At 47.8% G+C, this 18,295-nt stretch overlaps 1 long non-coding RNA gene and 1 pseudogene across 1 annotated transcript in view; both read right to left on the bottom strand.

The window, feature by feature from the left end:
- LOC132240839 (uncharacterized) overlaps window positions 1-18,295 on the bottom strand; it is a 31,577-nt gene that overhangs the window by 12,837 nt on the left and 445 nt on the right. Inside the window, exon 2 of the long non-coding RNA XR_009454413.1 lies at window positions 5,905-6,010. This is a non-coding gene — a long non-coding RNA (uncharacterized LOC132240839). The remainder of the gene's footprint in view (window positions 1-5,904; window positions 6,011-18,295) is intronic.
- Window positions 4,864-5,074, bottom strand: LOC132242081 (ubiquitin-like protein 5; annotated as a pseudogene).

The following is an 18,295-nucleotide window of genomic DNA, read 5'->3' as shown; positions in this document are numbered from 1 at the left end:
CACCATCACTCCCAATGACCCATGTAGAATTCATGTTTCCTGTCCCATAATCTTAGGCTTTGACAAGTTCCTATTTGTGTGCGCACACGTGTCTGTGGGGGTGTGCGTGCGTGTGTGCAGTGGTGTATTTCCACTGGGGAACTTGAGGCTGTGACTGTGGTTTGGCCACTCTGGGATCCTCATGCTAGTGGACCAGCAGACAAAAAAGACATTGCAGTCCTGGCAGGGTAGTCCACCCTGATTCACATGAATAGTAAGGGTTGCCATTTCATAATGGATAAAGAGTGTGTCTGGAATATAGGGGATTCATGGGGGCATCTGTTGGTGCTTCTCTGCCCAGTGACAACTTAAAAACATATATATATATATATATATATATATATATATATATATATATATATATATATATATATATACTAGAGGCCCGGTGCACAAAAATTTGTGCACTCGGGGGGGGGGGAGGGGGGGTCCCTCAGCCTGGCCTGTGCCCTCTAGCAGTCTGGGACCCCTCGGGAGATAACGACCTGCTGGCTTAGGCCTGCTCCTGGGTGGCAGAGGGCAGGCCCAATCCCTAGGTGCAGCCCCTGGTCGGGCTCAGAGCAGGGCCGATTGGGGAGTTGGGGCGCCGCCCCCTGTCACACTCAAGGCAGGGTTGATGGGGAGGTTGTGGAGCAACCCCCTGTCACGCACAGAGCAGGGCCAATACGGGGGTTGGGGCGCTGCCCCCTGTCACACACAGAGCAGGGCCCATCACGGGGGTTGGGGCTCTGTACCCTGTCACGCACAGAGCAGGGCCCATCAGGGGGTTGGGGTGCTGCCCTCTATCACCCACAGAGCAGGGCGGATCAGGGGGTTGGGGCACTGCCACTCTCACACACAGAGCAGGGCCGATCAGGGGGTTGGGGCGCCGCCACTCTCACACTCAGGGCAGGGCTGATGGGGAGGTTATGGCTCTACCCCGTCACACACAGAGCAGGGCTGGGGGCGGGGGGGTTGGGGCGCCGCACCCTGTCACACACAGAGCAGGGCCCGTGGGGGGGGGGAGCTCCCCCCTATCAGGCACAGAGCAGGGTGGATAGGGAGGTTGTGGCCCCGCCCCCTGTCACACACAGAGCCGCAGGGCGATCAGGGGGTTTGGGTGCTGCCCCCTGTCACGCTGTCCCGGTGCTGGGAGGCCTCGTGGCTCCGCTGATCCCGGTGCCGGGAGGCATATTACCCTTTTACTATATAGGGTAGAGGCCTGGTGCATGGGTGGGGCCGGCTGGTTTGCCCTGAAGGGTGTCCTGGATCAGGGTGGGGGTCCCCACTGGGGTGCCTGGCCAGTCTGGGTGAGGGGATGATGGCTGTTTTCAGGCTGGGGGTGACTGAAGCTCCCAACCGCTCCTTTTTTCCTTTTTTTTTTTTTAATTCTGGGCCAGCTTTAGCTTGAGGCTTGGCTCCAGCTCTTAGGCCTCCGGCTGAAAGTAGGTTTCTGGCCTTTGCTTACAATGTTGCCAATCTGCTGGCTGAAGTTGGGCGTATTTGTTACAATGTTTCTTATACTGCCAGCTCAGAGGCCTGCAGCCACAGGCGGGGAACGTTGGTTTCCTCCGTCACTGAAGCAAGCAAGCCTCATGTTAGTTTCAAGCTGCCTGGCTGCCGGCCGCCATCTTGGCTGACAGTTAATTTGCATATCTCGCTGATTAGCCAATGAAAAGGGTATCGGTCGTACGCCAATTACCATGTTTCTCTTTTATTAGATAGGAGATATATATAATTGATTTTTTTACAGAGAGAAAGGGAAAGAGATAGAGAGTTAGAAACATTGATGAGAGAGAAACATCGATCAGCTGCCTCCGGCACACCCCCTACTGGGGATGTGCCTGCAACCAAGGTTCATGCCCTTGACCAGAATCGAACCTGGGACCCTTCAGTCCTCAGGCTGATGCTCTATCCACTGAGCCAGACCGGCCGGGGCCCCAGTGACAACTTTTAATGGGTAATTGCAGCAACCATGGCCTGACAAGAGCAAGGCAAGGGGACTGAGGTCTGGACAACTCCACCAGGCAAGTAACCCAGATCAGCCAATGTGCTGACTGAGGGAGAGGAAAACCTGGAATGATTGGTAGCGTAGAGAAAGGATGAATATCAACTATGACCCTAGGCAAAGCTGTAATGAAGGGATGAAACTTGATTTCATAGCATTTTTGTAAAAAATTATGCAATGGCCATCAGCTTGAAGAACTGGATTTAAACTTTCCCTCTTGGGGGATAAGTGAGAACATTTTTTTTTTCTCACATAAGACCCAGATATAAATAGACATGAACAGATCTAAGTGGTGTAAGGTTTGTACAAGATCCAGTTAATTTTACCCCAGATATGCTCAGCCTGCCTTGCCCACTCCTCTCTTGGGGACCCCAGCTACTTACCGTATTTTCTGGCTAGACTGGCTCCAGGAATGGCTTATTTCATTCCAGTGGTCATAGCCCTGGCCACCATGTCTCCCAGCTCTGATCTCCTCAGCCTGCCGTTGGGGTTCAGGCATCAGCACAGCTTCTATCACACCCACTGCCATAGCAGCCACTGCAGCTCCAGCACCAGGTCTGACCTGACTGGACACAGGGGCCTCTGGCTTCTCTAGCGACTTCCCAGAGTGGTCAATTATACAACCTGCAGGTCATAAGGAATTACTATCCAGTGGAGAGGATTTTGACCAATGAGAGAATGAACAAGGGAAGTTCTCCACAGATAAATGGCTTTCTCCTTCTCCCCCTAATGAACTGCTTTTAGATGTGATGGTTCCGCATGGCTTCTATGGAGGGGTTCTCTGAGCAACCTCACTGAATATTCTTGTGAAGAAGGTACCAGCTCAGTAAAGCACCGCCTTGCAGGTGTTCTTCTGACTTCCCTGCCTGACCAGCCCTTTTCCCTCACTTTTGCTTTCTTCCCAGTAAGGGATCAGCACATAGGCTTTGCCTCAGGCTGGCTCTGTGCTCTAGGAATTCTGGGTTAGAAAAGCGGTGTGGTCAGGACACATGAATGAAATACTTGAAATTGAAATTGTGATGGGATTGAAGTTATTGTAATGATAAGGTCTCAAATATAACCATGGAAGGGCATGGCTTAGATAGAATGGACAAAAAGTTCATGGAGAAGAAAATATCAAGGAACTTAGAGCCCAGAGCACTGGAATAACCATCAAGGTAGGTAAGGAAGTCCCCACGAATGATGTTGGAGTGTTGGAGAGAGTGATCCAGGAGCTAAAACCTTCAAAGCATGGGGGAGGGGAGTAGAAATGCTACTCCCAAGTTACCAGAGGGTTGTGGATAATATAGTCCCTTCATGTTATGGAAGCAAGGGCATTTGGGACAAGCAATGAGGAACAAGGAGAACATGGAACGCTCCTCCAAGCCCAGTGATACCAGGGCTGTAGGAGAGCAAGCAACTATCTCTTGAGAGGGTTGCAAAGAAAGCAATATCCTCAGACGAGAATTCCACTCCAGAGCAAGAAGATGAAGAGCACATTCCTAAAAAAAGAGTAAGGATCCAGAATATTCTAGATAAATGACCTTGAGCTCCAGGGCACAGGAGATGAGGAGTGATGGCAGATAGGGTCAGAAAAGGTGAGGTACAGCTGAATGGGGATGAGAGCAGGGAATGAGGAGGACTTGGGGGACCGGGCTGCATGCAGAAAGCAAAGGGGCCCAGTGAGACTCATCCTGATAGGCCCAAGGCAGGGAGTCATGAGCAGCTGCAAGTGATCAGGAGAGGAGGAATGTGAGCTCTTGCCCAGAGCATGCACATCTGGGCTTCCCACTCGGCCCTACCGAAGGAGGCATGGGGTCCGGCTCTGAACACACGAGCTCCTCCCTTGTGACTTCTGTAGACAGGGAGTTCTTTAGGAGAACAGACATGCCCTCTTACTCCAGCTGCGTGGGGACGAGCCGCCTGCCGGTCACCATGGTATGAGCACTGGATGTTCTCTTCCCGTGAGATCTTGCAGCTGCTGAAGTTAGGCCAACCTGTCTGTTTTGTCACTGTCCTGTGGTTCTCCCTTCTGGCAGGGGCTGTTTTCTTTGCTTGCATTTGGTGTATATCTACGTACTTCTAAGACACCATGAAACTTAGACAAACCTCCACATCCATTTCTTTTCATTCCTGCACCTATTTTACATAATTCTGATTCCTTATCCTCTTTTGGAAGGTGTCTATTTTTAATTACCCACTGTTCTCTTTTTCTGTTACTCTGACTCCTTCTTTTACCTTAACTGACTTTGTAATTTTTTTTTTTTTTAGCTTGTTCAGCCTGGCTCCCACTTTCCCCAAGCAGTATACAAATTTCTCTCCTTCCCATCAGAAGGACTTGTACACAATAACCTGAGTTTACTGACATTGCATTTTATTTCTATTAATTAACCTTGATGCCATCCTCCTTCTAATACAGATTTCCTCTCTGCTCTAGTGCCCACCTACCATTTCTCCACCTTTTACTTATATTTTTCCATCTCCCACAGCACTTCTGCCTCATCTAACAAGTTACCCTCACTTTCTACCATTATTTCCCACCTTCCACAAGCATCTGCCTGCCTTTTATAAATATTTCCCATGTTTTACCTGTGTCTTTCTAGGATTTCTTTTTTCCCTAAGCCTATTCCTATAGCTTATATTCTGGGGTTTGGCCAAAATACCACCGCTTGACTCGCAAAGTGTGGGCTGATCAATATGTAAAACTTTAAATCCGTAATATTGCAAACTACTGTGTACCTTTTTGTTCCTGCTTCTACATTTTTCTTAACATGACTTTTTAAAAACAAGCATCCATACTGGGGGGAGCGGGGGCAGTGAAGGGAGGAGAGGGCTGGGCAAGGGGAAGGAATTCTGCTCTATTGGTAATAAAGCTCCAGGTTCATCCCATCATGGATTTCATAGTTCCCAGAGAAATGTGGTGCTTAAAAATCGTGTCCCACTTCTTTAGTGCGATCTTGTCCAACGGGTACCAATTTGTGCTGCGGTCAAGGTCCCCATGGTGCCATCAGCGTTGCACTTCACACGGACCTTCTTCCGCAGACTGCTGTTTCAGAAAACCTCGGTCATCATCCCGACTGGAGCGCGAATCGCCTAGGACCGCGGACACCACAACCTCCTCTCTCGAAAGCAGAGCCAGGGCCCTAGTGTGCACCTGTCCCGCCAACTTTTAGTTCCTTTGTGAAATCTCCCCTCTAACAATTTAGGATTAGTAAAAGAGCTCACAGTTCCTTTAACAGACTGGACTAGTTCTGATTCGCTGAGGCCATTGTTTCCCTCTGTGGGGTTCATGTAGGTCCCTCTCTGGCCACTCAGCCCTGTTTTTAGGCTGGCCTTTCTGGCTTTGTCAGTGCTGCCCAGCTATCTCTCTAAATGCGTTCTTGCTTTCTTGAATGAATGACAGGATTTTCCAGGCTCAGTCTGAAATGCTTCCTACGTCAAGAGATGGAAGCAGTTTGTTTCTTTCCAGAATCTTAGCTCTTCTTCCAGGAGAAAAGTATTAGAGTCAAAATCTGGAGCTAGGGGCGCACCCTGGCTGGTGCCCCTCCTCAGCCGGAAGAAGGCAAGTGATACTAGACTAGAGTTTTCTCAGGCCACTTTGATGCCATAGAAGAGTTTCCTTTTCCTGTTGGCTTCCCCCCTCCTTATTGAGATAGTATGAGCCAACTTCACCCCTTTTTTCAGCTGCTAATGTTTCCATTTTCCCACCAACACTGCAAAACTGTCAATCAGAAAGTTAAACATCAATAAATAAAATGACAAAGTCTATGTCAGGTAAGAATATTTCTGTCTTATGCAAGAGAACACTATAAAAGAACCCCCAACCATTCAGTACAGTACCGCCTGGCTTCTTAGCAGGAAAACCTGTGCATACTCCCTTCAAGATGGATGTGACTCACCCGAACATGCTGGTAAAGGCTGCTCGGGGCCATGGCTCAGCTCTGCAGCTCTCCTTTCCCCTGTCCTGGGGAACCCTCAGGAGGTGGTTGAGATGAAAGGGTCTTCCTAATGGGATGGATGCAATAGAAATCAATCACACTGATCCGAGGATGACCAGGGCTCAGATATTTCACAGGATCCTCTCTATTCCACTCCATGCCACTCTTCCATCTCATCCAACACTCTCGAACATCCCAGTTGAATCCGCCTCTCACTAAACATTACCAAAGATTTCACATCAGAAGAGGGGCACTTACTATTATTCATTGGTTTATTTCTCTTAAGATTTAGTTACGGTCTGATATTCATTTGTCTCAATGATTAAATTTTGCTTAAGGACATAAGTTTAGTAAGTTAGAATATACTTCTGACTGCATCATGTTGACGAATACAAAATGATTTCTCATCCTTGATACATTCTGAGGCAAAACATACTCATCATTTAGATTCGGGACATTGCCTCTCTATTAAGGGAAAGGAAAAGTATCTGAAGAAAAAATTCCCATACATAGGATGAAACTGGCTTCACCTTTTAATTTTTATTTTGAAATGTTTTTATTGATTTTAAAGAGAGAGAGAGAGAGGGAGAGGGAGAGGGAGAGGGAGAGGGAGAGGGAGAGAGAGAGAGAGAGAGAGAGAGAGAGAGAGAGAGAGAGAGAGAAGGTAGAGGGAGAGAAACATGGATCCCCTGCCTCCTACACGCCTCCTATTGGGATTGAGCCCACAACCTGGGCATGTGTCCTGACCAGGAATCCACTGGCAACCTCTTGGTGCATGGGACCTCACTCAACCAAGTGAGCCACACTGACCAGGGCGCTTTACCTTTTTAAATGCAAGCCTTCAGACAGACAGAACTTTATGGAGTATTCTTACCCAGAGTAAAGTGAATATTTGCCACACAGAGCTGCTGTTGTATAGCACTATTCCCTGTTATACTGGGGTGCTTGACAGATGTTTGCTGGATCAAATGCATATTGGGCAAGAGCTGTTTTTAAATACCTTTTGATCAGGCCACTGGGGCACACATTATGCAGGTAGCATTCAGTACTGTCGGCTGCAGGGAGACGGGGTCTGGGAGGCTAAAAATAGGTAGTTTGTTTGGGAGATGCAGGGGCCCTTACTCTTCATAAGTGTGACATTTTTCTTAAAATTTACTGTTTCAGAATGTTTGGAAAAGGGAAGGGACAATCATTAGAGTTGACATACTTTTCAGTTTTATTTAAGTGGGCTCTGATTCATTTAAAAGGACACTGTAGCCCTGGCCACATGGCTCAGTCGGTGGGAGCATCGTCCGATGCAGTGTGGGTTCAAGTCCCAGTCAGGGCACATACCTAGGTTTCGGGTTCAATCCCAGGTTGGGGCATGTATGGGAGACAATCGGTGGATGTTTCTCTCTCACATCTCTCTCTCTCTCTCTCTCTCTCTCTCTCTCTCTCTCTCTCCCCCTTCCACTCTCTCTCAAATCAATAAAAATATATCCTTGGGTGAGGATTAAAAAAATAAATAAATAAAAGAAAAGGTCACGTACAGGATGCTCATAGAACATTATATACAGATACTCTCAGTGCCCTGCCTATATCTTCCTCAGACAACAATCTCTGTACCTGATATATCTCTGTACTTGAGGGCTGTTCCAGAACCACAGAAAGCTGTCTCACTCACCCACACTCAGCAAGCTGGAAATGCTGGGGGATGAACACTTCCTGGATCAGCCCTGGGCCCATGACTGATGAGACCTGGTGTAAAATACCCCAGCTCCCCCATCTCTCTAGTGAGATGAGTCTGAGGTATGTTTTGTACCCTTTCCTAGTTGGTCTTTGACAAGTTGGCTTAGTAACATACCCTTCTCTGGCTGCCTTCCCTTCCCTGTGTCACTTCTCTATCTCCCCTGTAGGTGGCCCCTGCATCCCCCAAATAAACTGCCTGCACTGGGATCTTGCAGTAGGCTGGCCATTGAGGGAACCCACACTGAGACACTTTGCCTGGCTGGTACAGAGACTGGTCTGGGATTGAGGGAAAGTGGATACATGGGTGGAGGGGGGACCATCTGTTTCAGGACTTAGAGACCAGACTGAGAGGTTAGACGTGACCTAGGAGACCATTCATGCGCTGGGTGATATTTGAGTGTTTTTCTAAAATTTACTTTTTCACATTTGATGTATTAATTCCTAGGTTTCTAGAAACATTGCAGTTCTCATTGAGTTCTGGCTAATAAAATCATGCTGAAATCAACATTAGTAACAAAGAAACAGAATTTCCGGAGGATGAGGCCCAGAAATCAGGATTTTAAAAAGACTCCCAGGTGATTCTAATGTGCAGCCAAGATTGAGAACCACTGGGTTAGAGTGTTGGCCTGCACACCGAAGGGTCAAGGGCACATACCTGGGTTGCCTGCGTGTTCGCTCCCCACCCCGGGCGGGGTAGGTGCAGGAGGCAACCAATCAATGTGTCTCTCCCACACTAATGTCTCTCTCTCTCTCTCTCTCTCTCTCTCTCTCTCTCTCTCTCCCTCCCTCCCTCCCTCCCTCCCTCCCTCCCTTCCTCCCTCTCTCTCTGAAAAGCAATGAGGATTAACAAAAAACATTGGGTCTTCAAAATTTTAATATAATTTCCTATGGTAGAAAACCTTGAATCTCAAAGCATTGCATAATAATTGGTTGTCATGGGAAACCACATAACTGTGACTGGTGTCTGTAACTCCTAAAGTATATAAATAGCCTAAACCCCTTTGTTGTGCAGAAAGGACTCAAAAATTTCATATCTGACTCCTCATTTTGGCCCAGAATAAAATTTATAAAGTCAGCGACTCTTTGTCCTAATACAACACATTTGGGAGATTTAAATTAGAAATTTGACAAATCTATCATATACCCTCTGCCTTGCAGGCTTAGAAACATGGATCAATCTTTTATAGAGGTATTTCCCTTGCTACAAAAGTTCAGAAACATAGAATCATCTTTTGTGTGTGGACTCTTATTAGTCAATTTCACAGAGAATGCTGTATTAAAAACACACAGAATAACTAGGTTCGTTAATTCAGCTGGAACTCTTTCTGCAGAGGGGACTGGATATTTATATTCTCTGGTCAGGGCACTTTTGCCCAATAGGTAGGCTACCCAAGGAGTCAAATTACAATCAGAAATTTGCCTGGCATGCATGACTTTAAAACAAAGGGAATTTGATTATTTGAAAGGTTAATGACTTCATATTAAGTTGGGGTGACACTCTTCCCCTGCTCCCAGGAAAATTGAATGCATATTTTGTGTCTATGGAATGTGAAAGGGCAGAAGAAAAATTGAAGGAAAAGAATAATCCAGAATAAGTGAATCAGTGATTTCCATGGAACAGCCCTCATGGCCTAACTTTAGCAGAGCTAGAATTCCATCAAAATTCACATAACTTTCAGTTCAAAGTCTTCCATATTATTTGGCAAGAGCTATTCGGCTTCTCAATCCAGGGAGGGAAGTGTTACACAATTCATAGAGGCTCTCACACCAGGTGCATGAATATTCATTACCGTGGGCCATTTGCCTCAAATTTTTTTCTCAACAAATAGCTACACAACCACCTTATTTTAGGGAAGAGGATCAATTGTTTGACATCAGAATCTTCTTGAGAATTTCTATTAAAGAATATGCTTTTCATCCATGTGAAGATGAAGTGCGAATTCCAGGCTACAAATGTTGGAATGTCAACATTTTTTTAAAAGATAAAGAGAACTACTACTAAATGTAAACAGTAATTTAAAAATTAACCTTAAATATTATTTTACTAGAGGCCCAGTGCACGGAATTCATGCACTGGGGGTGGAGAGGGGAGGGCCCTCAAGCCTGGCCTGTGCCCTCTCGCAGTCCAGGACCCCTCACTCTTTACCAACCGCTTTCTTGCTGCTCCCTACTGCTCAGCTTGCTGCTCCTTAGTGCTGCCTTGAAGGCTCCCGCCACCACCACTGCACTCTCCAGCTGTGAGCTCGGCTTCTGGCTGAGCTGCCCTCCTTCTGTGGGAGCGCACTGACCACCAGGCGGCAGCTCCTATGTTGAGTGTCTGCCCCCTGGTGGTCAGTTCATAGTGGCCAGTCATTCCACTGTTTGGTCGATTTGCATATTAGGGTTTTATTATATAGGATAGGATATTGAATGAAGAACCAAATACAATTTTAGAGCTGAAAAATTTTTAATATATATATTTTTAATTCTCAATTGAGGATGTTTCGTTTTTTAAAAAATACATTTTATTGATTTTTTTACAGAGAGAAAAGGAGAGGGATAGAGAGTTAGAAACATCAATGAGAGAGAAACATTGATCAGCTGCCTCCTGCACACCCCCTACTGGGTACATGCCCTTGACCAGAATCGAACCTGGGACCCTTCAGTCCACAGGCCAATGCTCTATCCACTGAGCCAGACAGGTTAGGGTGAGGATGTTTTTAAAATTGATTTTTAGAGAGAGAAACATCCATGTGACAGAGAAATACCAGTAGGCTGCCTCTGTACCTGCTGACCCACCAGGATCTAACCTAAACCCAAGTATGTGCCCTAACCTAGAATCTAACAGGAAATCCTTTGGTATACAGGTTGAGACTCCAATCAATTGAGCCACCTGGCCAGGGCAGATCTAAAAAATAATTTTTAAATGTACCTCCAGGCCCTGGTTGGTGTGGATCAGTAGCAGTGGTTCTCAACCTTCTGGCCCTTTAAATACAGTTCCTCATGTTGTGACCCAACCATAAAATTATTTTCGTTGTTACTTCATAACTGTAATGTTGCTACTGTTATGAATCATAATGTAAATATCTGATATGCAGGATGGTCTTAGGCGACCCCTGGGAAAGGGTCGTTCGACCGCCAAAGGGGTTGCGACCCACAGGTTGAGAACCGCTGAGTTAGAGTGTCCTTCCTCGCACCAAAGAGTCATGGGTTCCATCCCTGTCGGATTGCTTGGGCAACTGATCAATGATTCTCTTTCTATTTCCCTCTGTCTTCCTCTCTCTAGAATCAATGAAAAAAACACACACATATCCTCAGAGGAGGACTTAAAAAGAAAAAAAAATGCTGGTTTGGTTCAGTGGATAGTGCTTCTGTGGGTTGGATTCCAATCAAGGGCACATACCTGGGTTGCAGGCTCAATCGTGGGCCCTGGTCGGGGATTCAGCAAGAGGGAACCAATTGATGTCTCTCACATTAGTTTCTGTCTTTCTCCCTCCCTTCCACTCTCTGTAAAAAAATAAATAAATAAATCATTGCAAAAATGTCCTCAGGTGAGGATTAACCAAAACAAACAAAGAAACACCCATCCCCAATGTGATTATTGAAGGAGCATGTGAAGTATTTGTTGAATGAACGGGAAGGGATGGGACTTTGCTTTCTAACTTGTTTTAGAAATTCTGCAAGCCAGAGGGTTTATTTTTTATTTTAATTTTTTATTGATTATTTTAGAGAGAGGAAGGGAGAGAGAGAAACACTAGTGTGTTGTTCCACTTATTTTGCTCTCTTTGGTTGCTTCTCGTCTGTGCCTTGACCAGGGATCCAACCCGCAACCTGGCTGTATCAGGAGGAGGTTCTAACCACTGCGCTGGGGGCTGCCTGTCAGGGCCCCTCAACAAAACCCCTCTGGCTGCCCTGGCGCCCTGCTGTGGGTCGGAGCTCCTCTGCCAAAGCAAAGGTTTGGGCTTCATTCTGTCAGGGCAGCTACTTAGGTTCTGGGTTTGATCCCGGGTGGGGGATGACTGCTGCTCAGGAAGTGACTGAGGACTGTTGAGGTTCATGTGCTCTAGTCATTCATCGGGGATCTGGGGTTCCATTGCGGACATGGCCAACTCTGATCCCCACGACCGGCGTCCTCCATGGAGGAGACTTCAACCATGGCAGCTGCGTGGCCTCCGCCAGCGTACACATCCACTTGGGTAGGTGGCCCTCCTGCGAGACTCTCGCCAGGCCCTGCTGCTGCACAGTTGCCCCGGGAGGCGGATTTCTGGGTTCCCAGGGAGAGCGCCCTCTGCGCGGACTCCCAGGGAGAGTGGGGTCCCTGAGGGAAAGCAATTCGCTCCGCCTCCCTCTTGGGGCTCCCGGGCCTGAGCGGAATACCTGTCCTGCGCAGAGCTCGGAGGGGAGAGCCGCCCCAGGGAGGCCTCCTAGCTGGGTGCTGAGAAAACAAAACTGGAGCCCTTCCCCCTCGAACCCTGTTATCTTCGGTGTAGAAAGGGACAGATGAAAGCCACAGCAGCCTTTACTGGGGCATCTTTAAGTGAAGATGTGTTTTTTTCCCCGATGAAAATAAGTTTATTGTGTAATCAATATTGTGTAATCATTGTTATCTGCACTGAGTTATCTGCTGGGATGTTTGTGCTTTAGGGTATGTGAACGCATTTTATTTTATTTGACGCTGTCTCACATCCCCACCCGCCCCCTGCCTCACCCACTTGCTCCAGCTGATCGTTCCATCCGTTACTGTGAGGGTAAATTTGCATATTCCTTCATTATATATCCTATCTAATAAAAGAGAAACATGGTAATTAGCATACGACCGCTACCCTTCCCATTGGCTAATCAGCGAGATATGCAAATTAACTGCCAGACAAGATTGCCGCAGGCAGCCAGGCAGCTTGAAACTAACATGAGGCTTGCTTGCTTCAGTGACAGAGGACTCCAACATTCCCTGCTTGCCTTGCGGGCCTCTGAGCCTGCAGTTTGAAACATTGTAATAAATATAGAAGCTAAACAAAACCCCAGAAACCTGCTTTCAGCGAGCCAGGACCTCAGAGCTGGAGTTGATACAGAGTTTCGATTATAGAACGCAAACAAACCAGATACCTTCTTTCAGCAGCAGAGGCCTCAGAGCTGGAGCCAGAGCTAAAGCTGGCCCAGAATAAAAAAAGAAAAGAAAAAAAGGAGCAGTTGGGAGCTTCAGTCAGCCTGAAAACAGCCCTCAGCCCCTCACCCAGACTGGCCAGGCACCCCAGTGGGGACCCCCACCCTGATCCAGGACACCCTTCAGGGCAAACCAGTCAGCCCCACCCATGCACCAGGCCTCTATCCTATATAGTAAAAGGGTAATATGCCTCCCAGCACCGGGATCAGTGGAGCCGTGAGGCCTCCCAGCACCAGGATCAGCATGACAGGGGGCAGCGTCCAAACCCCCTGATCGCCCTGCGGCTCTGTGTGTGACAGGGGGCGGGGCCACAACCTCCCTATCAGCCCTGCTCTGTTTGTGACAGGGGAAGGCGCCCCAACCCCCTGATAAGCCCTGCTCTGTGCCTGATAGGGGGGAGCTCCCCAACCCCCTGATTGCCCTGCGGCTCTGTGTGTGACAGGGTGCGGCGCCCCAACCCCCTGATCGGCCCTGCTCTGTGTGTGACAAGGTGCGGCGCCCCAACCCCACCACCACCACCCCCCCCCCCCCCCGCCAAGGGCTCTGCTCTGTGTATGACGGGGTAGAGCCATAACCTCCCCATCGGCCCTGCCCTGAATGTGAGAGTGGCGGCGCCCCAACCCCCTGATCGGCCCTGCTCTGTGGGTGACAGGGGGGAGCTCCTCAATCCCCTGATCGGCCCTGCTCTGTGCATGACTGGGGGCAGCTCCCCAACACCCTGATTGACCCTGCTCTGTGCGTGACAGGGGGTGGCACCGCAACCTCCCCATTGACCCTGCCTTGAGTGTGACAGGGGGCGGTGCCCCAACCCCCCAGTCGGCCCTACCCTGAGCGTGACTGAGGATGGCTTCGCAACCTCCCAATCTGCCCTGCTCTGTGCATGACAGGAGGCGGTGCCCCAACTTCCCAATTGGCCCTCCTCTGAGCCCGACCAGGGGCTGCACCTAGGGATTGGGCCTGCCCTCTGCCACCCAGGAGCAGGCCTAAGCCAGCAGGTCGTTATCTCCCGAGAGGTCCCAGACTGCGAGAGGGCACAGGCCGGGCTGAGGGACCCCCCCCCCCCCGAGTGCACAAATTTTTGTGCACCGGTCCTCTAGTCCTATATAATAAAAGGCTAATATGCAAATCAACCGAACAGCAGAACAACTGGTCACTATGATGCACACTGACCACTAGGGGACAGATGCTCAAAGCAGGAGCTGCCCCCTGGTGGTCAGTGCACTCCCAAAGGGGGAGCGCCGCTCAGCCAGCAGCCCTGAGCCAGGCTCACAGCTGGCAAGCGTAGCGGCAGTGGCGAGAGCTCTCCCGCCTCCATGGCAGTGCTAAGGATGTCCAACTGCTGGCTTAGGCCTGGACATCCCCCAAGGGGTCCCAGGCTGTGAGAGGGCACAGGCTGGGCAGGGAGATCCCCTCCAAGTGCATGAATTTCATGTACTGCGCCTCTAGTATAGATATAACAGTGTTATGCAAAGAGCTGAGGTCTGAAAAAACCTCAGTGTATTGCTTACTGATACCAAAGAAATAACCAGAAAGACTGGCTGTGAAAGACATGGGTTTATTAGGACTTAATGCACACCAGTGGCGGTTGGCTGGTAAAGTTTTCTGTGCCTCAGGTTTTCTCAGTACAAGGTTATATAGAGTACAGAAAACAAAGCAAAACAAGGCATGCAGGGGACTGGGGGGGGGGGGGGGGGGAAGGGGCGGTAGGAGGGACATGCTGGTGCCAGAGCTGTGTGAGATAAAAATGCTGGCTGTGCCCTAGCTGGTTTGGCTCAGTGGATAGAGTGTCGATATGTGGACCAAAGGATCCCGGATTCGATTCCAGTCAAGGGCACTTACCTTGGTTGCAGGCTCCTCCCTGGCCCTGGTCTGGATGCTTGCAGGAGGCAACCAATCAATGTGTTTCTTTCACATCGATATTTCTCTCTATCTTTCCCTTTCTCTTCCACTCTCTCTAAAAATCAATGGAAAAATATCCTTGGGTGTCTCATTAATGGTGAGATTTAATGCTTCAATAACAACTTTTAGTTTACTCTGTAAATAGTAGTGGAAGAAATTTTTAAATTTCTTCTTTTTAAGCTTAAATTGACTTCTAAACAGCATTCTTTTTGGCTAGTGCTCATTTGCATATATATGCAAATTTTACTTTGGACTTTACTAGAACCAGTTGCTCATAAAATATTGGCTTCTCATATGAATGAGTTTATATGAGTCCTTGATTATATCGTGAAAAGCTAACTTACCAAGTAATTAAAGTATGCTCCTTTACTGAAAAAGCAAAGTAAGCAAACTTACACATTTGACCTATGAAGTACAGATGCACCCCTCCCCCAGCCACTCTGAAGAGCAGGCAGGGTGGGGGTCTGAGGCATTATATGTGCTCCTATCTTAAAATTCCGCTGCTGAATATTCTGGTTTAGCTTAAGAAGTATCCAGCAACCTTGTCCTGCCAGGCTTGGAGACTGAAACCTCAGGCTTTCTTGCTCAGAGTAAAATGGCCTTGGGCCTCCTCCTTCTTTCTTTTCTCCCTTCCCCCTCCCTTTCTGTATTAACTATTTGCTCTGTCCTAGGCAGGGGGGAGATAAGGACTTTTTATTACAGGCAGACTAAAAATTAACTAGTGGTCTGACCTTTGTTTAAACTTTCTTGGGACTTTTATGACCCTTTTACAATTTTTGTAAATAGTTAACTTTAGAACTTATTTCTCTTTTAACATTTCTCTTTTCCTTCTCATCACATATGCAACCTTCACAAATTTCACACTTTCAAATTAGCCTGCAAACCTTCTATGTCCTTCAAAAATGCATAACCAGCCGTAGCCGGTTTGGCTCAGTGGATAGAGCGTCGGCCCGCGGACTCAAGGGTCCCAGGTTTGATTCTGGTCAAGGGCATGTACCTTGGTTGCGGGCACATCCCCAGTAGGGGGTGTGCACGAGGCAGCTGATCGATGTTTCTCTCTCATCGATGTTTCTAACTCTCTATCCCTCTTCCTTCCTCTCTGTAAAAAAATCAATAAAATATATATTTTTTAAAAATGCATAACAATTCCACAGCCCTTCCATTAAGTATTTCTACTCTAATAATCTTTCTGTCATACCTTCAGCAACTTGTACAGACCTTTTCTTTCTTTTTTCTTTAAAATGTATTAGAATTCTTCACTCTTAGGAACCTTAATTTTTCAATGATAACCAAAAAGTAAACAGGCAACATTTCTTAGACTGACATTTATCAACACACTTTAAACACACTCTTACCTTCTTTTTTAAAAAAATATATTTTATTGATTTTTTACAGAGAGGAAGGGAGAGGGATAGAGAGTTAGGAACATCGATGAGAGAGAAACATCGATCAGCTGCCTCCTGCACACTCCCCACTGGGAATATGCCCGCAACCAAGGTACATGCCCTTGACCGGAATTAAACCCGGGACCCTTGAGTCCGCAGGCCGATGCTCTATCCACTGAGCCAAATCGGTGAGGGCCACACTCTTACTTTTAAGAAAATATACATTCAACGAAGTATAAGAGACCTTCTGTAATAAAAACTAAGAGCAGGTTAATTAAAATGTATCTAGCAATTAATGTTTCAATATTTTATGTTATTTTAGATATGTATCATTTAACCCAGCAATGCTCCAAAGCCTTTAAGTTATCCAAGACTTTGGCAAATTATGTACAGGCATATGGGGCTGAAGAAAAGGTGAGGGGGGGAGAGAGCAGGCTCAGCAGCCCATTCCCAGGCCTCTAGTGGCTTGGATTGAAAACTGTCAACTTTTTCCTTAGAGATAATATGCTAAGGTTTGGGTGATAATGAGAAAAGAGTGAATGAAGGTATTTAGTAAGATGCAGTGTAGAGGTGAGGTGGCTAATGGCTGTGAGACTAATCCACCAACCCCATAATAGAGACTGAGGAGCGGACAAGGGTCCCAGCAAATTCGGAGACGGCAGAATAAATGGCCCCATGGCCTTCCCTTCCGCACCTTGGGCAGGGGGTCTCGGGTTTGAGCAGGGCTTGGCTCAGTGTCCTTCCTTGTTGCATTTCAAGCATGGTCCCGGAGGAGGTTTAGCCCCTGACTTACCCGTGGTTGAAGGGCCAGCACTTCGTTTGGGGTTCATGAGAGTAGTGGCTATGAGCTGGAAGGCCTCCTTCTGGGCCTCGGCCTTGGCCTGATCTCACCTTGGTTTTTGGATTTGGGTCTCTTTGTCTCTATCATTAAAGACCTTAAAGGTCAGGTTAATGGGCTCTTTTTGAGGGGTTTGTGGACCTGTGTCTATTTTTTGAAGTTTATGGTGTGTGTCAGGAGCTGACTATAATAAAAGCGTAATATGCTAATTAGACCAGATGTCCTTCCGGATGAAGCCGGAGTTGCCTCTGCCAGGGCTGGGGCAGCGGCAGCCTTAGCCCGTGGAGCCCCTTGCATGAATTTTGTGCATCAAGCCTCTAATTGGGATATAAAATGGGTGTTCAGAAGTAGGGTTCCCACTGGGGAAGTGGGGTCTAAGGTGGTAAATTTCTGTAGAGGAGGACAGGAGGACACAGATGTGGTGCCAGGTCAGGTCACGGGCTGGGTCAGACACTCAAATTCCTTAGTAAAGGTGGTCAGATCAGTGGAAAAAGACCTGAGTTGCCTCAATCTGTGTGAGGCTGGACATAGAGAATGGGATGTGGACTCAGACGATGCCCTCAATTCCTGCTGCCTCCCTCAGGAGTGGAATTGGCATGAGAATAGTAGAGGCTGTTGAGGAAGGCAGTCTTTGGGTGGCCTGAGAACAAGTGTGAGATGGGAAAGGCAGTTTGAAGCTCATGTTCTCAGGATTTGGGCTCTCAGGGAGTGGGGGAGAAGGTGGTTGCTGGTTAGGAGGGTCTGGATTTTGGGAATCTACTGCAGGTGAGGGAGAGGAGGGAGTGGAGGTCGGTGGTCTGCTGGGTCAAAAGTAGATTCAGAATTAGAAATGTTAGGGGTAAGATGTTTTGTGTGAAGGAGAAAGATCTGATAGGTAGAGCAGGACTGAGAGAGAGGATTGGGACTGAAGGGTGAAAAAAGGGCTGACGTAGGGAATCTCTGACCATTTTCCAATGCAGTGACAGCAATGATCTAAACTGCTTAGTGTGTTAAAATTGAAAGTGCTGTTTTCAGGTCTTTGAGACTTATCTAGTTTATGTTATGGCCAAACAGTGTTACAAAATAAAATGAGGTGGTTGGGCATGATCTCCCCGTGAGTGTACAGAGGGAGTGTAGCGTGGAGAGAGGAAGGGTGAGTGACAGACCACAAATCCAAAGGTGACTGTTTAGGGCAGGGGTTCCTGCTGCTAAACAAATCACCATGAGAAATGAGAGGTGACCCTCTTGACTGGGTGTCCCCAATCCAGAAGGACCCAAAGCCAAATGGCTGAAGAATCTTCTGGCCTAGCACTAGGACTTTTGAGATGAGAGACTTCTGAGAAGTCAGTGAGAGAGAGTGGGCAGAAGACCCGGGACGAGGGC

This window comes from Myotis daubentonii, chromosome 9 (assembly GCF_963259705.1).
Source record: "Myotis daubentonii chromosome 9, mMyoDau2.1, whole genome shotgun sequence".
In the NCBI taxonomy this organism is placed as follows: Eukaryota; Metazoa; Chordata; class Mammalia; order Chiroptera; family Vespertilionidae; genus Myotis; species Myotis daubentonii.
The sequence above is the reverse complement of the archived record's forward strand: the minus strand, read 5'-3'. Positions and strand labels throughout refer to the sequence as shown.